Source organism: Mobula hypostoma, chromosome X1, assembly GCF_963921235.1.
Source record: "Mobula hypostoma chromosome X1, sMobHyp1.1, whole genome shotgun sequence".
NCBI classification, from domain to species: domain Eukaryota; kingdom Metazoa; phylum Chordata; class Chondrichthyes; order Myliobatiformes; family Myliobatidae; genus Mobula; species Mobula hypostoma.
Window position 1 is genome coordinate 38956024 of NC_086128.1, and position 18346 is coordinate 38974369.

Sequence of the window (18346 nt, forward strand, 5' to 3'; positions counted from 1 at the left end):
TTACCTAGTTTTTTGAAGCTTTCGTAAGATCTTCTTTTCTTCTTGACTAGGTTTACAACAGCCTTTGTACACCACGGTTCCTGTACCTTACCATCCTTTCCCTGTCTCACTGGAACGTACCTATGCAGAACTCCACGCAAGTATCCCCTGAACATTTGCCACATTTCTTCCATACGTTTCCCTGAGAACATCTGCTTCCAATTTATGCTTCCAAGTTCCTGCCTGATAGCTTCATATTTCCCCTTACTCCAATTAAACGCTTTGCTAACCTGTCTGTTCCTATCCCTCTCCTATGCTATGGTAAAGGAGATAGAATTGTGATCACTATCTCCAAAACACTCTCCCACTGAGAGATCTGACACCTGACCAGGTTCATATCCCAATACTAGATCAAGTACAGCCTCTCCTCTTGTAGACTTATCTACATATTTTGTCAGAAAGCCTTCCTGAACACACCTAACAAACTCCACCCAATCTAAACCCCTTGCTCTGGACAGACGCCAATCAATATTGGGGAAATTAAAATCTTCCACCACAACAACCCTGTTATCATTACACCTTTCCAGAATCTGTCTCTCTATCTGCTCCTTGATGCCCCTGTTACTATTAGGTGGTTTATAAAAAAACACCCAGTAGAGGTATTGACCTTTTCCTGTTCCTAACTTCCACCCACAGAGACTCCGTAGACAACCCCTTCATGACTTCTTCCTTTTCTGCAGCCGTGACACTATCCCTGATCAACATTGTCATGCCCCCACATTTATTTCTGCTACCAAAGTGCATGACTATGCAGTTTCCAACATTATATTTCATTTGCCACTTTCTTGCCCATTCTCCTAATCTGTCTAAGTCCTTCTGCATCCTACCTGTTTCCTCAACACTACCTACCCCTCCACCAATCTTCGTATTATCTGCAAACGTGGCAACAAAGCCATCTATTCCATCATTTAAATCATTGATTTACAGCATAAAAAGAAGCGGTCCCAACACCGACTCCTGTGGAACACCGCTAGTCACTGGCAGCCAATCAGACAAGGATCCTTTTATTGCCACTCGCTGCCTTCTACCAATCAGCTAATGTTCTAACCATGCCAGTAAACTTCCTGTAATATCATGGGCTCGTAACTTAGTAAGCAGCCTCATGTGTGACACCTTATCAAAGGCCTTCTGAAAGTCCAAGTATACAACATTCACTATATCCCGTTTACCTATCCTATGTGTACTCTCCTCAAAGAATTCCAACAGGTTCATCAGGCAGGATTTTCCCTGAAGGAAACCATGTATGTTCAGAGAATACCTGCATATGTTTACAATATCCATATGTCCATTAACATATATGTTTCTTCAGTTCTCTTTATCATGGATCCAAGTCCTTGCTCTTTTAACAAAGAATTCAGACACAGGCATCTTTCTTCCTCATCAACTAGATGCGAGATCACCTAAAAGGAAGAAGAGGTCCAGAACATCCCAGCAAGAGGAGCTGATTGGGTAGTTTCATATGAGGGTGAGTGGATCTTGACTGAAGGATTGTGGCCTTGGAGCATCAGAGGGTCAGAAACATCAGGAGATCAAATTTATTGGGGAGCCTGATGGATCGAGATCTTCAAGCATCAGTAGGATCAAGATGATTAGAGGGTTTGAGTCAGGAAGATCAGGGCTACAAAGGTTCTGGGGATCAGTGATTATAATCTGGACATTGGAAGTTGGAGGTTCGAAGCTGGAGAAAACAATGTGGCATAGGTGATAGGGCGGGGCAGGGGTTGTGGTGGTGGAGAAAGGGGAGCAAAAGGATCATTTCACATAACACTTAAATGCAGGGGTTCAGTAATAGAAACAGAAAATAGTGGAAACACAGCAGGTGTGGAATTATGACAAGTCTTCAATCTGAAGTACTTAAATGTTTGTCTTCCCATAGATATCTGTGGGAAGAGAAACATTTCGCATTTCCAGCATTTTCTGTTTTTATTTCAGATTTCCAGTTTCAGCACTTTTTAGGTTTGCAATCTTAATCCAGTGTTATATTACTAAAATACAGTTGACTTGTAAAGGTCAAAAAATGAGTGCTCTGGGAACAAGTTAGTCCGAACTGTTCTGCAAAGTTCCAAAAGGGGCAATTCCTAGTCAAACTAACAACATGACAAAAATCAACCTGGATGTGTTTCACTTTAGGAAAACATGGTTTACAATCAAATGACACTGAAAAACATCACCACACAATCAAATCTCTAGACTAGAGAATATTAATATGCACAAGCTGATGAATAGAATATATCCTCTGTTTCTTTATTGTTTGATGACCATCTGATTGTCTGCACCATGAGGTTATTTTTGCCTTATGAACACCCCTCTATCCCAGCTCAGACAACCATTTATTATTCAGAAACAAAGGTTCTGAACTTAAAGAGGGGTAACTTTGAAGGTATGAGACGTGAATTAGCTAAGATAGACTGGCAAATGACACTTAAAGGATTGACGGTGGATATGCAATGGCAAGCATTTAAAGGTTGCATGGATGAACTACAACAATTGTTCATCCCAGTTTGGCAAAAGAATAAATCAAGGAAGGTAGTGCACCCGTGGCTGACAAGAGAAATTAGGGATAGTATCAATTCCAAAGAAGAAGCATACAAATTAGCCAGAGAAAGTGGCTCACCTGAGGACTGGGAGAAATTCAGAGTTCAGCAGAGGAGGACAAAGGACTTAATTAGGAAGGGGAAAAAAGATTATGAGAGAAAACTGGCAGGGAACATAAAAACGGACTGTAAAAGCTTTTATAGATATGTAAAAAGGAAAAGACTGGTAAAGACAAATGTAGGTCTCCTGCAGACAGAAACAGGTGAATTGATTATGGGGAGCAAGGACATGGCAGACCAATTGAATAATTACTTTGGTTCTGTCTTCACTAAGTAGGACATAAATAATCTTCCAGAAATAGTAGGGGACAGAGGGTCCAGTGAGATGGAGGAACTGAGCGAAATACATGTTAGTAGGAAAGTGGTGTTAGGTAAATTGAAGGGATTGAAGGCAGATAAATCCCCAGGGCCAGATGGTCTGCATCCTAGAGTGCTTAAGGAAGTAGCCCAAGAAATAGTGGATGCATTAGTGATAATTTTTCAAAACTCGTTAGATTCTGGACTAGTTCCTGAGGATTGGAGGGTGGCTAATGTAACTCCACTTTTTAAAAAAGGAGGGAGAGAGAAACCGGGGAATTATAGACCGGTTAGCCTAACGTCGGTGGTGGGGAAACTGCTGGAGTCAGTTATCAAGGATGTGATAACAGCACATTTGGAAAGCAGTGAAATGATCGGACAAAGTCAGCATGGATTTGTGAAAGGAAAATCATGTCTGACGAATCTCATAGAATTTTTTGAGGATGTAACTAGTAGAGTGGATAGGGGAGAACCAGTGGATGTGGTATATTTGGATTTTCAAAAGGCTTTTGACAAGGTCCCACACAGGAGATTAGGGTGCAAACTTAAAGCACACGGTATTGGGGGTGAGGTATTAGTGTGGGTGGAGAATTGGTTAGCAGACAGGAAGCAAAGAGTGGGAATAAACGGGACCTTTTCAGAATGGCAGGCGGTGACTAGTGGGGTACCGCAAGGCTCAGTGCTGGGACCCCAGTTGTTTACAATATATATTAATGACTTGGATGAGGGAATTAAATGCAGCATCTCCAAGTTTGCGGATGACACGAAGCTGGGTGGCAGTGTTAGCTGTGAGGAGGATGCTAAGAGGATGTAGGGTGACTTGGATAGGTTGGGTGAGTGGGCAAATTCATGGCAGATGCAATTTAATGTGGATAAATGTGAAGTTATCCATTTTGGTGGCAAAAATAGGAAAACAGATTATTATCTGAATGGTGGCCGATTAGGAAAAGGGGAGGTGCAACGAGACCTGGGTGTCATTATACACCAGTCATTGAAAGTGGGCATGCAGGTACAGCAGGCGGTGAAAAAGGCGAATGGTATGCTGGCATTTATAGTGAGAGGATTCGAGTACAGGAGCAGGGAGGTACTACTGCAGTTGTACAAGGCCTTGGTGAGACCACACCTGGAGTATTGTGTGCAGTTTTGGTCCCCTTATCTGAGGAAAGACATCCTTGCCATAGAGGGAGTACAAAGAAGGTTCACCAGATTGATTCCTGGGATGGCAGGACTTTCATATGAAGAAAGACTGGATGAACTGGGCTTGTACTCGTTGGAAATTAGAAGATTGAGGGGGGATCTGATTGAAACGTATAAAATCCAAAAGGGATTGGACAGGCTCGATGCAGGAAGATTGTTCCCGATGTTGGGGAAGTCCAGAACGAGGGGCCACAGTTTGAGGATAGAGGGGAAGCCTTTTAGGACCTAGATTAGGAAAAACTTCTTCACAAAGAGAGTGGTGAATCTGTGGAATTCTCTGCCACAGGAAACAGTTGAGGCCAGTTCATTGGCTATATTTAAGAGGGAGTTAGATATGGCCCTTGTGGTTACGGGGGTCAGGGGGTATGGAGGGAAGGCTGGGGCGGGGTTCTGAGTTGGATGATCAGCCATGATCATAATAAATGGCGGTGCAGGCTCGAAGGGCTGAATGGCCTACTCCTGCACCTATCTTCTATGTTTCTATTCCCTTCCCAAGCACTCTCCCCACACACAGTCCCAGCAACTTTAGCTGATAGTCTATCATGAACCAACTTCTGGTTCTGATGGAAGGCCTTTGACCTGAAACATTAACCCTATTGCATTTCCTGCAGAAGCTGCCAGATCTGCTGAATAGTCCCAGCCTGATATGTTTTTATTGCAGATCTCCAGTGCCTATATGATACTGTCATCAGCCTTGTAATCGTGGCATTTCATGCTATCTTAAATAATATCTTTATTTCGCTCTGTAATTAGTGTTAGAATTTTATCATCACTGACTGCCAAAGGGGTTTACCATTTATAACAAACACAACTGCTACCGCTTCCACATCAGTTTTCAAGCATTCACAAAGTCTGATCTAGGTGCATGACCCTTCAATATTCTTGGCATTTGCACTGTTCTTTTTTTTAAAATGCTGTGGCTCCACGAGAAACATTCAGCTCTCTGAGAATAAGGGAATTTGTACATAATCCAAGCAGGGCTGTGGGAGGAATCTTTGAATTAAACCCCTTCCTTTTTGGTCCCCATGGTTCCATTATGAAGCAAGGTAGGGCTTCCTGCATCCATTTGGACCTGCCCATCTACGTGCAAAGCCTTCAGTGCCCTGGACCCGTGTGTGCTTCACATTTTAGCAGCAAGTCCCAGAGGAAGCAGGACACAGCCTTGTTCACTCGGTCGGTCCATTGCTGGCTCATACAAAGTAGAGATGTGGGTAATGGTGAAATAACAACAGAGACTGCTTGTCAACCAGTCATTCATTGGCAATAAAATGGAAAGGTCATATTCACTGTCACTGTCCTGGGCACATGTACAGCTGCATTTCCAAAGCCTTTTCCTTTCACAGGGCTGGGTAGAGGATACTTCCTGAAACTGAATGAGTCAAATATCCTATCACAAGTAGGCATAGCTCTTCCCTCAGCATTCATGGGACATCCACGGCTGTATTTTGCAGCCGCAGCTTTCCAAATTCCATCATCAACATGAGGGAATGTTAAACTATCACAAATTTTAAAAGTTAATATTGTTGATTGAGCCTGATTGCATGAAATAAATACTCTGCTATATTTATAACCTTCTATTACTGATTAGCATATCAACAATAAATGCACTCTGAAAGCAAACATCTGTTCGAAACTTTATTGGGGACATTAGTCTGATTACTTTAGTTAGTGCCCACCCCCCACCCCATTAACAATGCAGACAGAGGGAAAACCTTCCACTTGTCTGGGTGGGCACAGCTGCAACCAACATTCAAGAAATTTGACACCATCCAGCACAAAGCAAGCCACTTTGCTTATCGCCCTAAATATCCATCCACTTCACCATGGGTGTGTCATAGCTATGAAGCATACTATCAAGACAGGTATTGATGCAAAACAAATAAAACTGCAGATATTGCATTTGGAGCTCAAAACCAAAATGCTGGAAGAACTCAGCCAGTTTGTTTCTGGGGAAAGGGAAACCAGTCAATGTTTTGGGTTGGTGACCTAAGGCTCTGAGGAAGGATTAGTGGCAAGGAACACCAAGTGGTTCCTCCTCCCACAGATACTGCTTGACCAGATGAGTTCTTCTGGCATTTCCATTTTTGAGGCATTGGTGCATTTCGCCAGCTTCTGCCAATCCACGACTTGCACTGCTTAAAAGAGAACCATTATTTGATGCATAGCAACACCACCATCTAAAACTACTCACCATTTCCTACACTTCTGTAATCTTTTTTTTTATCAGCAGTGCGTTCAGACCCAGGAACTGTCTAAATAAAAGCATTGCAGGAGTAATTTCACCTCTCAGACTACATTGGATCGAAAAGAAGACGTATCACCATCGGCCACAGAGGGGAAACTGGGAATGAGAACTCAAAGATGGTTGCACCAATGATACTCATTCTTCTGAATAAATTTTGTAAACAGCCATCGTTCCTTTTTCACTAATATCATAATTAGAATGAGCCCCTGTCTTGGTTTCCACTCGGAGGTTGCCTTGAAATGCAACAGCATGGCACATCTAAAGGAAATGCTGAGCTGCGACTCTCCCAGAGGATGAAGCTACTGCACTCGCAGAATGGCTTTGACAGCCCACGAGGCTGCAGACACACAGCTGCCAATCTGCCACCAAAAATAAATTGTCATTAGATCATGGTATTTCGATCTGACCAACTACCTTCACCTCCCTCCTGGCCGCATGAATATCTTACAGCCTCTCCACAAATAGAGCGATGGTAGCTGGCACCCAAGGCATAATTGATGAGCATGTTGCAACTGGTGACTAGGCCTCAGGATGAAATTGTCTGAAGCTCCACACCCAGCACCACTCTGACTACACTTGATCGTAGATGTGGTTAAATGTGTCTCTGCTTTTACCTGTCTCTGATAGTCAATTCAAAGAATTTTCAAAAATTACTTAATCAAATAAAGAATAATTATTGAGGTTAAGTGCATTAAAAACTGTTAATTATTTAAAATTAAATATGCAGAAACAAAGAAAAATAAATAAAACTATAACATTTTATTAAAGGTGCAACCCCAACTGAATTGAATGGAATTGTGCTAGATGCCTGAGCCACAGCTGGTATAAAGCTAAAGGGTCTGTTACAAGGTGCATCCAGTTACTTATCTGAGTGAATTCTCCCTGGACTGAAGAGGCAAAGTGAAAGTCGTACAGCTCCTGAGATCGCTGACATTCACACCGCAGCTAGCCAATGAACCAACACAACATAAAATAAAAATACTGACGAAGAGAGTGAAAATTGTAACACACTATTGATGTTTCAGTCATTCAATCTCGAATGGGGTCAATAACTTGCAATATTAATCCTATTCCTGCACTAAAGCTGCCTCATTTACTGAGTATACCCATTTTTATTCTTTTTTTAAATTTCCAGAATCTGGAGTTTTTTACTCTTGTTAAAAAATTAATATGCAGAGATGACACATGTGCATTTACATCAAATGGAAGGGTCTATTAAGTATTTTCCTGGCAGACATTTCTTCCCATTGATTTCAAAAGGGCTGCTGTACTTGTGCCAAGTTTAAACTGATGTAGTCTCAGTGTGTAAACAACCCATCAGAGAGCTGCAAAATCTGAACAAGTTTTGACTCAACGAAAGTCCACAGGTACAAATCGCATTGTGGAAGATCTCAATGACAATTTAGGCAAAAGCAGCATTGGACTAAATGTGAGTAAGTCCTGGCAGTAAATCTGGCTTCTGACTGGAAGGCCAGTTTCAGTGACTGAACCATCAACACTTGACCATGGCTAATTCGTGGAACTGTTGTTGCTGACGTGCTTCCTAAGGTGCTTCAGCAATTCTCCACACAATCTCTTCCTCAATGTGACCCGTCTAGGCAACATTTTATATCAAACATAGAACACAGAGCCAAATAAATCAAGATGATAGCTAAGAGGGTGACTTGAGTTATAGGCCGACTAGTGGAGGAAAGAAGATAGAACTGCAGCTATTAAAGTGGTGCCTTTCAAAGTAGTGAAACAGTGTTGTTTTTTTTTGATAGAATTTAACTATTTCCCTCAAGACGTTAGTTAACCAAGCAAACAGTAAATGAATGTGACCAACTGGAAAGAATAAACATCCAAAATTCTCATCCATGTTTTCATAATCAAGTTTATTATCACTGATATATGTCGTGAAATTTGTTGTTTATTGGTAGCAGTACAGTACAAGACATAAAACATTACTATAAATTACAAACAGATAGATAAGCACTGTAAATAAAGAATAGTGAGGTCACGTTCATGGATGGTTCAGAAATCTGATGACAGAGGGACAGAGGAAAAGAAGCTGTTCCTAATTCATCAAGTGCGGATCTTCTGGCTCATGTACCACATCCCTGGTGGCAGTAATGAGAAGAGGGCATGTCCCGGGTGACCCTTCATGACCTTACCACTGTCTCAAGAATTTCCTCAAGATCCATATCCACTGAGGTACCTCCATTTCCGCAGGTGTGCGCTTGAGGGCAGGTCTGAAATCATTCCCTCCACACAGGTTCAGTGGACTGCCTTCACTAAAATCTCTCCACTGAAATATGACTCAACCTATTTTGCTATGATATTTTGTGGTTCAGGGTCAAATTTTTTTTTTGGTAGCACTCTATTAAGAAATTTTAATTTGTCGAAGATGCTCGTATGAGATGTTGTCCTTGCTGTTGATGTAGAGAGGCTGCTTCAGCTCGCTGGAAGGTGAAGGTGTCACAGTTTCAGTGTGAAGGGCAGAATTATTAAGACCGTGATTAGGAGAAATCGCTTCATTCTGAGGTTTGCAAAATTTTGGAATTTTGTTGCAACTACTCAATGAGCTGGCCCTTTGAAAATGGAAATACACATTTTTGTACTGTATAAGTGTACACGGACATGGGTTTTGGGCAGTAAAGTGGGCTTGGAGTAAAAGATCAACCAACTCATGAAATGTGGAACAGATTAGATAGGCAGAATGGCTACTTCTTATGTTTTTATCAGAATATTTCTTATTTTCTGTACATTCATAGTTATATTATTTATTTTAAAGTTATTCTTTATTAATATGAATCCTGCATTCTTTCTACTTTTTGAAAATGTTCAATATCAAACGGCGGATATTCAGACAGGGAGTCTGCCAACATTTGTTTTTCAATCTCATTTTGTTGGCAATGAAGGGTCTGGCTGCAAGAAACACGATTTCCTGCATATTTGACCAGCAGATTCACACACAAATTTGGGCTCTCAATAAGTGTCAAACAATTTTACAGGATTTTGTGAATCTTAACCTGCAGCAACTGCTTAGTGTTCGTTCTGTTATTGAGAAAGTCATTCAATGCAACCTTATATCCCTCCTAGCCAGTAACTTTAATGTGAAGAGTTGTAGGAAACAAAGTTTATTATTGCAGATTATTCTAACAAGCAGAGGTTAAAATGAGCACCAAGCTCTGTTTAGTAGCATAATCTTTTATTTTCGGTCTCATATGCCCGATTCATAAAGCATGATAGAACTGTGGCTTATTAATGATGTAATGCAAGGCTGAATTCTGCAGGGTCTCTCTTGACTGTCTACTTTAATGGTGTGGAAGATGCACAGGATCCCAAGGGTGACAGTATTTCTCCAGGGCTTCTGTGGATATTCTGCAGAAGCTACAGTGGACGACGAGGAGAACCCCCGCGGAAATGACTGTCTAGAAACCATAAAGTATGTTGTTCCACAAATCACTTCCTGATGCATTTCTCTGTGCTGCACAGTAATTTGCCTCTGACAGAACCAAGCTCATGTGGTATAAATCAGTATTAAACAGACAATGTAGAAGTTCTACAGCAGACAATCCCCTTTCCCCTTAATTCTCTGCCTTCCTCTTGTGACTTATATTGGGGTACAGTTCCGCAGGTGCTGTCAGCTCTGGTTTAAGTGGCCATTCTTCAGCTGCAGGTCTGAGTGCATGTTTCTGGACAGTTTTCCACCTCCAGGAAGCCTCACAGCCAAGACTATTACTGTTCTCAGTAAATCTCCTGGACTTTGCGACCAGTAGTGGCCAAGAGTAGAAATATTGGCTGATTATTTCTTCTCCACCCTGACAGGGAGGTCCCCAACCTAATCCCACAATCTCAATGCACTGTGAGCTGGGAACATAGAAGATAAGGATACAGGAATTAGGAACAGGGATGGACCACTTGGCCATTAAAGTCCACCCTGTCATCTTCACGATCATGCGCAGTCTTCAACCTCAACACTATTTCCCTGCTCAATCTCTTGATTCCGTTTATGACTAGACATTTATTGATTTAGAACATGAAACAGTACAACACAAGAAGAGGCCTTTCAGCCCACAATGATGCTATGATTTATGAACTCAAAGACTGACACAGGTCTCCAACAACGTTTTTCCTCACCTCAATTCTAAATGCCCAAGCCAGGTTTGGATTTCTCAGTACAGGGAAACAACTTGGAAATGTAACTTTAGCTTCTCAGGCAATTTGCTGCAGCAGATTGTGACTATAGCTTGGACCCAAGAACTGTTCCATATGGTACTCCACTGGTCACAGCCAGCCTTTACATTCTATCAATTCACCTTTAATGTCCTTATACCCATCCCAATTCCAAGTTGAATAAAGTCTACACCTCATTGGTTCCCTCTTTTCTATTCTTCTCCTCAAATTCTCAACCAATTCCATCTATTCTGATTTCCATTACAATAATTCATTCTGACTCTGTTCAATCCTATTCCTTTTGTATTTCTAGGTGTTTCAATATTACATCCTTTATCAGAGATTCTAGTATTTTCCTTACTGTTGACGTTAGGCTAACAGGTCACTAGCTTTGGCTTGAGTTCAAGTGTGTCTCCACTATTTAAAAATGGATTGAGAGTTTAAGTAGCAGAGATACTTGTAGCTCTACAATCAATAAGAACAACTCTAGAATTGAAAAACCTTAGAAGATAATAGGTTATCCTCTGTCATTGGAGCCACCACTTTCAAAACTCTGGGATGTTGATCATCAGATCCTTGGGACTGTTTTGCTTTCAGTCTGACCAACTTCCCTCGTACTATTTTTAACTAGTATTTATCTTCTTCAACAAAAAAAAACTACCGGAGGAATTCAGCAGGTCAAGCAGCATCTGTGGAGACAAAGGGATAGTCAGTGTTCCACCTGCAGTCTCTTATGTCCTTAGTTTCATTCAGTTCCTCATTCTCACTAAACCTTTCAATTTCTAGTATTTCCAGGAGGCTTTTTGTACTTTCTTTCTTGAAAACAGACACAAAGTATTGTTTAGTTTCTCTGCCAATTTACAAAAACTTGCATCTCTGGCTGTGAAGGACCCACATTTGCTTTTGCTGGTCTTACGTATAGAATTTCTTATAGTGTTTTTATGCAACACAGGCTCATAATCCATCCCCTCTTTTCTTGATCCTCTGTGGTTAAGTTCTAAAATGCTCCTAAGGCCTACTACTTTTACCTGTAAGCTTTAGAACATAGAATAGTACAGTGCATGATCATGCCCTTGGGCCCATAATGTCTGTGATGAACACAGTACTGAATTAAACTGATTTGCTTCTGTCTGTATATTTTCTATATCCCCCGTTCCTGCAGACTCATATGTCTAACAGCCTAACACTATCCACTTCCTCCACTCCCCAGCAGCCCATTCCAGGCATATATCACTCTCTGCCCAGCACATCTCCTTTAAACTTTCCTCTTCTCACCTTAATTGCACGTCCTTTTGTGCTTGAGATTTCAACCCTTGGAAAAGATTCTTACCATCTATCCTATCTATACCTCTCATAACCTTATAAACTACTAGATCTTCCCTCAGTGTATGATGCTCTAGGGCAGGGGTTCCCAACCTTTTTTTATGCCACGGACCAATACCATTAAGGGGTCAGTAGACTTCAGGTTGGGAACCCCTACTCTAGAGGAAACAAGAAAATGGAATGTGATGCTAGAGAAAGTGGTGGAATCAGACTCAGTTACTGTATTTAAGAAAATGCTCCTGTCTGCCCACTATGTCCATGCCAACTTTTTCCCCAGTGCACTCATTCTATTTGTTCACATTAGGACTGTACCTTTCTATATCCTTTCTATTTCAAAATGCCTCTTAAACACAGTAATTGAGTCTGATTCCATCACTTTCTCTAGCATCATATTCCATTCATCAATCACTCTCTGTGTAACATTTACTCCAAAGTTCCCCTTTAAGCCTCCTATCTCTCACCTTAAAATGTTTTTGATACTCCTGTCTATTTTTCCTCATGATTTTATATGCTTTTCTCAGGTTACCCCTCTATCTCCTTCACTCACGAGAAAACAAGCCCAGTCTATCCAATCGCTGACCATAATTAAAGTCTTTCAATCCAGGCAGTAGCCTGGTGAATCTCCTCTACACTCTTTCCAGTGCATTGCATTCTTCTTAGAATTTGGCGACAAGAACTACATATAATACTCCAGTGCTCTGTAAAGTTGCATCAAAACAGCCAATCTCTTATGTTCTATGCCCTGACCTGTGAAGGCAAGAAAGCCATGTGCCTACCCTTCAGCTATGCATTTTTCAGGAAACTGTGGACTTGGATCTCGAGTTCTCCCTGTGCGTCAACATTATTTATATCCCTACCATTTAACTGCATATGTGCTACCCTGATCTGACTTCCCAAAATTCACTACTTTGTACTTGTTGAGATTAAATTCTTACTGATACAAGTAGGAGTATTCACTAAAATAGAGCATTAATATGGATTGCAAGTTTGCCAAAGCATATTTAAACTGGATGGTGCATAATGGTCAGTTTAAATTGGAATAAAAATGAAAATGAAAATGAAATGGGAGAAAGAGTGGAAGTATTTTTAGAGGTGTGATGGGCTGTATATTATTAATTAAAATGAAAAGAGAAAGTAAATCCATGTTACCTTTCTATTTTACAGATACCTTCTTCACTGCTCTATCTGGCTGTGTTGCCACTTCTAGTGAGCCGTGGGATTGTCAATGTACCTTAATGTCCCTGAGGTCCCAGCCATTTACTCTATATTGCCAGATCAGAATTTGAAATGCCAAAGTGCATTACTTCAAACTAGTTTGGAATAAGTTCTACCTGCCACCACTATAGAGAACTTTCCATTTGATCTATGTCCCCACCATACACCTCTACCTTTCTTTACTCTCTGCAATTCCATCTACTTCTGTGTCATCTGCAAACTGATCAGACCACCTACATTCTCATACAAACAACAATGGTCCCATCATCAATCTCTATTGTGCACCATTTGTTACATACTCACAGTTAGAAATACACCCATCCACTAGTACTCAACAATTTTGTATCCAGTTCACCAACATGCCTCAGATCCTTTGTGCCCTTACCTCTGGACCAGCCTACCAAGCCGGACCGTGTCAAAAGCCTTACCGAATTCCGTGTAAAGAACTCTGACCTCATCAATTTACTTAGTTATCTCCCAAAAGAAAATCTATCAATTTCGTGAGACTGTATTGGAGACACATTGTCTATGAGGTACAAATCTGTGAGTGTGACTTTGTAGGACTGTTGCTTGACTGGTCTGTGGAACAGCTCTGCCAGCTTAGGCAACAATGCCCAGGTATTTGTGAGGCGGACTTTGCAAGATCAAATGAGCTCCAAACACCTCTGCCTTGTCTGAGTTTGCTGCCCAGTTCAAAGTCTCATTGTTTGCCAGTTTTTTTTCTTCCATGTTTAAACATAGTGATATTGGTACTTTACTTCCACCATGAAGTCAGAAGTAGAGATATTCATTAATGTTTGGAACAAAGTGCAATTCCATTCACAACTCCACAACGAATGAAGCAGCTCATGCCTGCATAAAGCAAGACCTAGACAACATTCAGTCATGGGCTTATAATGGGCATGTAAAATTTGTACCACAAAAGAGGGAGCAAATGACTGTCGTCAGCAGGAAAGAATCTCACCATGTTATTCAACGGCATTTTTTTAATCATACATTTCATACCATCAAAATCTTGGTGATCATCACTGACCAGAAACTCAAATGAGCAGTCACACAAATACCATGACTATTAGAGCAGATCAAATGCTAGGTACCCTGTTGTGGATGACTTGCCTCTTGAGACTGCAAAGCCTTTCTACTTTCTACCAGGCACAGATTAGGGATATTATGGAATATTCTCCAGTTACCTGCATGAGTGCAGCACCAGAATACCTCAAGAAGCTCGACATCATGCAGGACAAAGTGGTCCATTTGAATGGGACCTTACCAACCACATTAAGTCCTACTTACTATTATATACATAAAACAGCGCATATATACATATATATATATATAATATATATACTGTAATTCACAGTTCTTTCGCTATTATTCTTATGTATTACATTGTACTGCTGCCGCAAAATGAACAAATTTCACGACATATGCCAATGATATTAAACTTGATTCTGATTACCTTACACGAGGAAATCCGCAGACGCTGGAAATTCAAGCAACACACATCAAAGTTGCTGGTGAACGCAGCAGGCCAGGCAGCATCTCTAGGAAGAGATTACCTTTACTGCCAGCTCAAAGTGTACCATCTACAAAATACAGTGTATTGACTCACCCAGATTATTCCAAGAACATTTCCCAAACCCATGACATTGAACGAGAGGAACTAAGGTGCAGGCACATGGTAACACCACCACATACAGGTCACCCTCTAAGTTACACAATATCCTGACTTGGAAATATATCACCAATCCTGCATTGAAACTAGTTTTAATTCTGGAATTCTCTCCTTAATGCACTTTTGGAGTATTTTCACCTGAAGGACTGCAGTGGTTCAAGGAGGTGGCTCACCTTCATCTACTCAAAGTCATTTAGAAATAAACAGTAAATTCCTGGTAGCAATGGCCAGATCCCATATAATAATATTAAAAAAACGTTATCATGAATGGCTTCAATGTCAACTGCATACAGAAATGACCAAGCCTCCAATATCACCACAGCTGATTTCTATGAGTCTTCTAGCAAGCATCCCCCTTCCCATGCCCGCCTCACCCATCAGCCCTCATCCCAATTCCTGTCTACTAAATAATGGAGACAGCAGTGTCTGTCAAGAGTTATCCCCAAACTTTACAACACAAGCATCCAAATGCATGGAGTTAGATTTGATACAAATGTTGAAAAGTAGAAGATAAGATTTAGTTTGATTTAGTTAATTAGTGGCTACACTATCTAATAACTTATGATTTATGTCAGCTTTTTGAATCAATTTCCTCTTCCACAGAACAAGCGTGTAGACTTCTGTTGCTGCTGCATCACCTAACCCCATTCACACACATACTGTGCAGGCATCTCCTTCAGCAGAATTATCTTCCTCCTAGAGAGACAGTCAATTGGAACAGGAGAGCTGTAAAAGGCAAAGGTAAGGCCACTGTGTTGGAGGACCATTATAAACATGAAAGTTCCTTTCAACATCCACACAGTAAAAACACTGAAGAAAACATGCAATGTGTTCACACAGAACTTCAGTCAGATGATTGCTGAACGAGCTTGAATATGTTTATTATTCTGCATTATTCGATCTGAAAGGTAAACTTGATCTTTGTACAACTTGACCAAGTACAAATTTTAAGGAAGAAACTAATAGTGGGCTTTCACCAAAGTGTCCTATGATCTGACGATGAATCACAACATGGCTTCTGTACTAGTCTTGAACAGTCACAAGGAAACTTGCTGACCGAGCTTAATATGATTCACACTATTGACCCCGACCTGCCTTTCAACTGATGGTCACCCTAAGCAGCTGGCAAATTTCATTGGTTTTGTGCTAGGCTTAATGCTGTTAGTCTTAACCTCTCACATCTCACAGGTGTGGGCCAAGTGGTTAAGGCATTGGACTAGCGACCTGAAGGTCGTGAGTTCGAGCCCCAGCCGAGGGAACGTGTTGTATCCTTGAGCAAGGCACTTAATCACACATTGCTCTACGACAACACTGGTGCCAAGCTGTATGGGTCCTAATGCCCTTCCCTTGGACAACACTGGTGTCGTGGAGAGGGAAGACTTGCAGCATGGGCAACTGCTGGTCTTCCATACAACCTTGCCCAGGCCTGCGCCCTGGAGAGGGAAGACTTTCCAGGCGCAGATCCATGGTCTCACAAGATTAATGGATGCCTTAACGTCTCACAGACCACCATGTACAAAGTGCAAGTAAAAGTCTCACGAGAAAGGTGTAGAATCAGAATCAGGTTTAATATCACTGGCATATGTTGTGAAATTTGTTACCTTTGTGGCAGCAGAGAAAAAGAAAACTGTAAATTACAGTAAGTAGATATAAACTGTACATAAAAAAAGTTAAATTAAATAAGCAGTGCAAAAATAGGAAATTAAAAATGAAGTAGTGAGGTAGTGTCCAAGGGTTCAACATCCATTTAGGAATCGGATGGCAGAGGGAAAGAAGCTGTTCCTGAATCGCTGAGTTTGTGCCTTCAGGCTTCTGTACTTCCTTCCTGATGGTAACAGTGAGAAGAGGGAATGTCCTGGGTGGTGGAGGTCCTTTATGATGGACTCTGCCTTTCTGAGGCACCAATCTTTGAAGATGACTTGGATACTACAGAGGCTAGTGCCCATGATGGACCGTTAGATGATTAGAGTGGTTGGGTGAAAATTGTGGCTAAACTGCATGATAACGGACTGATCCAATATTTTGACATTTTCATGAAGATAAATATTTTGGAAAACTTTTATAGGGGTTTATTTCAAGGAACATCTCCAAATGCAAAACAGAGAATTGCATTCCATAAACATAAAACCTCTGTGAATGCTTTTAAGTTGCATTACCATTGTAGTGATAAGTTACTCAGGGAATACCATGTTTAAATATTCAGAAGTATCACATGTGCTTTTGGGTTCAGGGGATAGTAAAATATTGTTCATGACATTTTTTATTACCCCTGCAGCTTAGCTGAGGAAATTTATAACAACATATCATGAATTGACCCTATGAAACACCATCATTCTTCTAAAATGCACATAAGACTTTGTGGTGAACATATTCAGAGCAAGGGATATCTATTGGATAAAATAAATAGCTGGCACTACCAGGTTTTTCTGCTTAAAGGATGAACAAAATAAAAAAAAACTTGAGATAGCTCTCAATTGTGTTTATGCACATTCTGTTTTGTCAATGGTGCAGACTTTAGTCTGTGCCAACTACGTATATCATAATCCCAGTTCCATGAGAGACATAACTTGAGCTGTGAACATAACCCAAGACATTTATTGGAATTTTGTAATCTGGACATTGTTAAGCAGTAGTAGAAAATGCAGTGTGCTAAAGATAGATACCAATCGTCCAGGCCAACATCTTTCTAACTCCCTGAAATTCTTTCACATAGACCTAAGAGGCTGTAAGGGTACATCTTTTTTCCCAGGCTCTGGGGTGGCTACCCGGAGATCCCTTGACCGTATTAATGCAGTAAGAGCTTCTGTAAAGGGCTCCATGAAGCAGAGTTGGTACACATTTGGAAATCATCCCAGTGAGTGAGCCAATATCCCACAGCCCCTTCTTCCATATCCTCTCACTCCCACATTTCCACCTTCCTTTCCTTTTCCTCATCAAAGAGAGATACTGTAAAAGGAGGATGTGTGGTCTGTGTAGTACTTCTGCTGAAGTTTTGCAGAGTATCTCAGTGCAACTCAGGCTTAAAACACTGTAGGGGATATACTTGAATGTTAATGTACCATTTCTATTTCAATGGGTTTGCTAAACTATTTAAAATTAAATAGTTTCCAAAGGTTTCAAAGCATCTGTTGATGTTTCTGTAGCTCTGGGTGTTTATGTGATGGGGTTGTTAGCCCCATGTCCAACCTCCTCCTTTCTCAGCCGGGCCTGGGACCATCCATAGTGGAGTTAACTTTAAGGATTCATCTATTAATACTCATGACAGTTACATCTATACGCAGTATCAGAAGAATACATACTGTTGAATTACTTTGTGTTTTCAGGGATAATAAAGTATTGTTCATGACATGTTGCCCCTGCAGAATGGCTGACCAAAATTGCAGGAAAGCATTACTGCCAACCTAATTCCCCACTCCACATCACCAGTATATATTATTCTTCCACCAGAGTATTCTGCTTCTGCTGAAACATGCCAGACACTAACAAAAACGGTAATAGAGTAAGGAATGGTTATCACAAAAAGTAAACAATCAGCCCTACCAGACATCCCTGACTAGAAAAGGTGAGAACAAATGGTAAACAGACAGCAATTGTGGTGAGAAG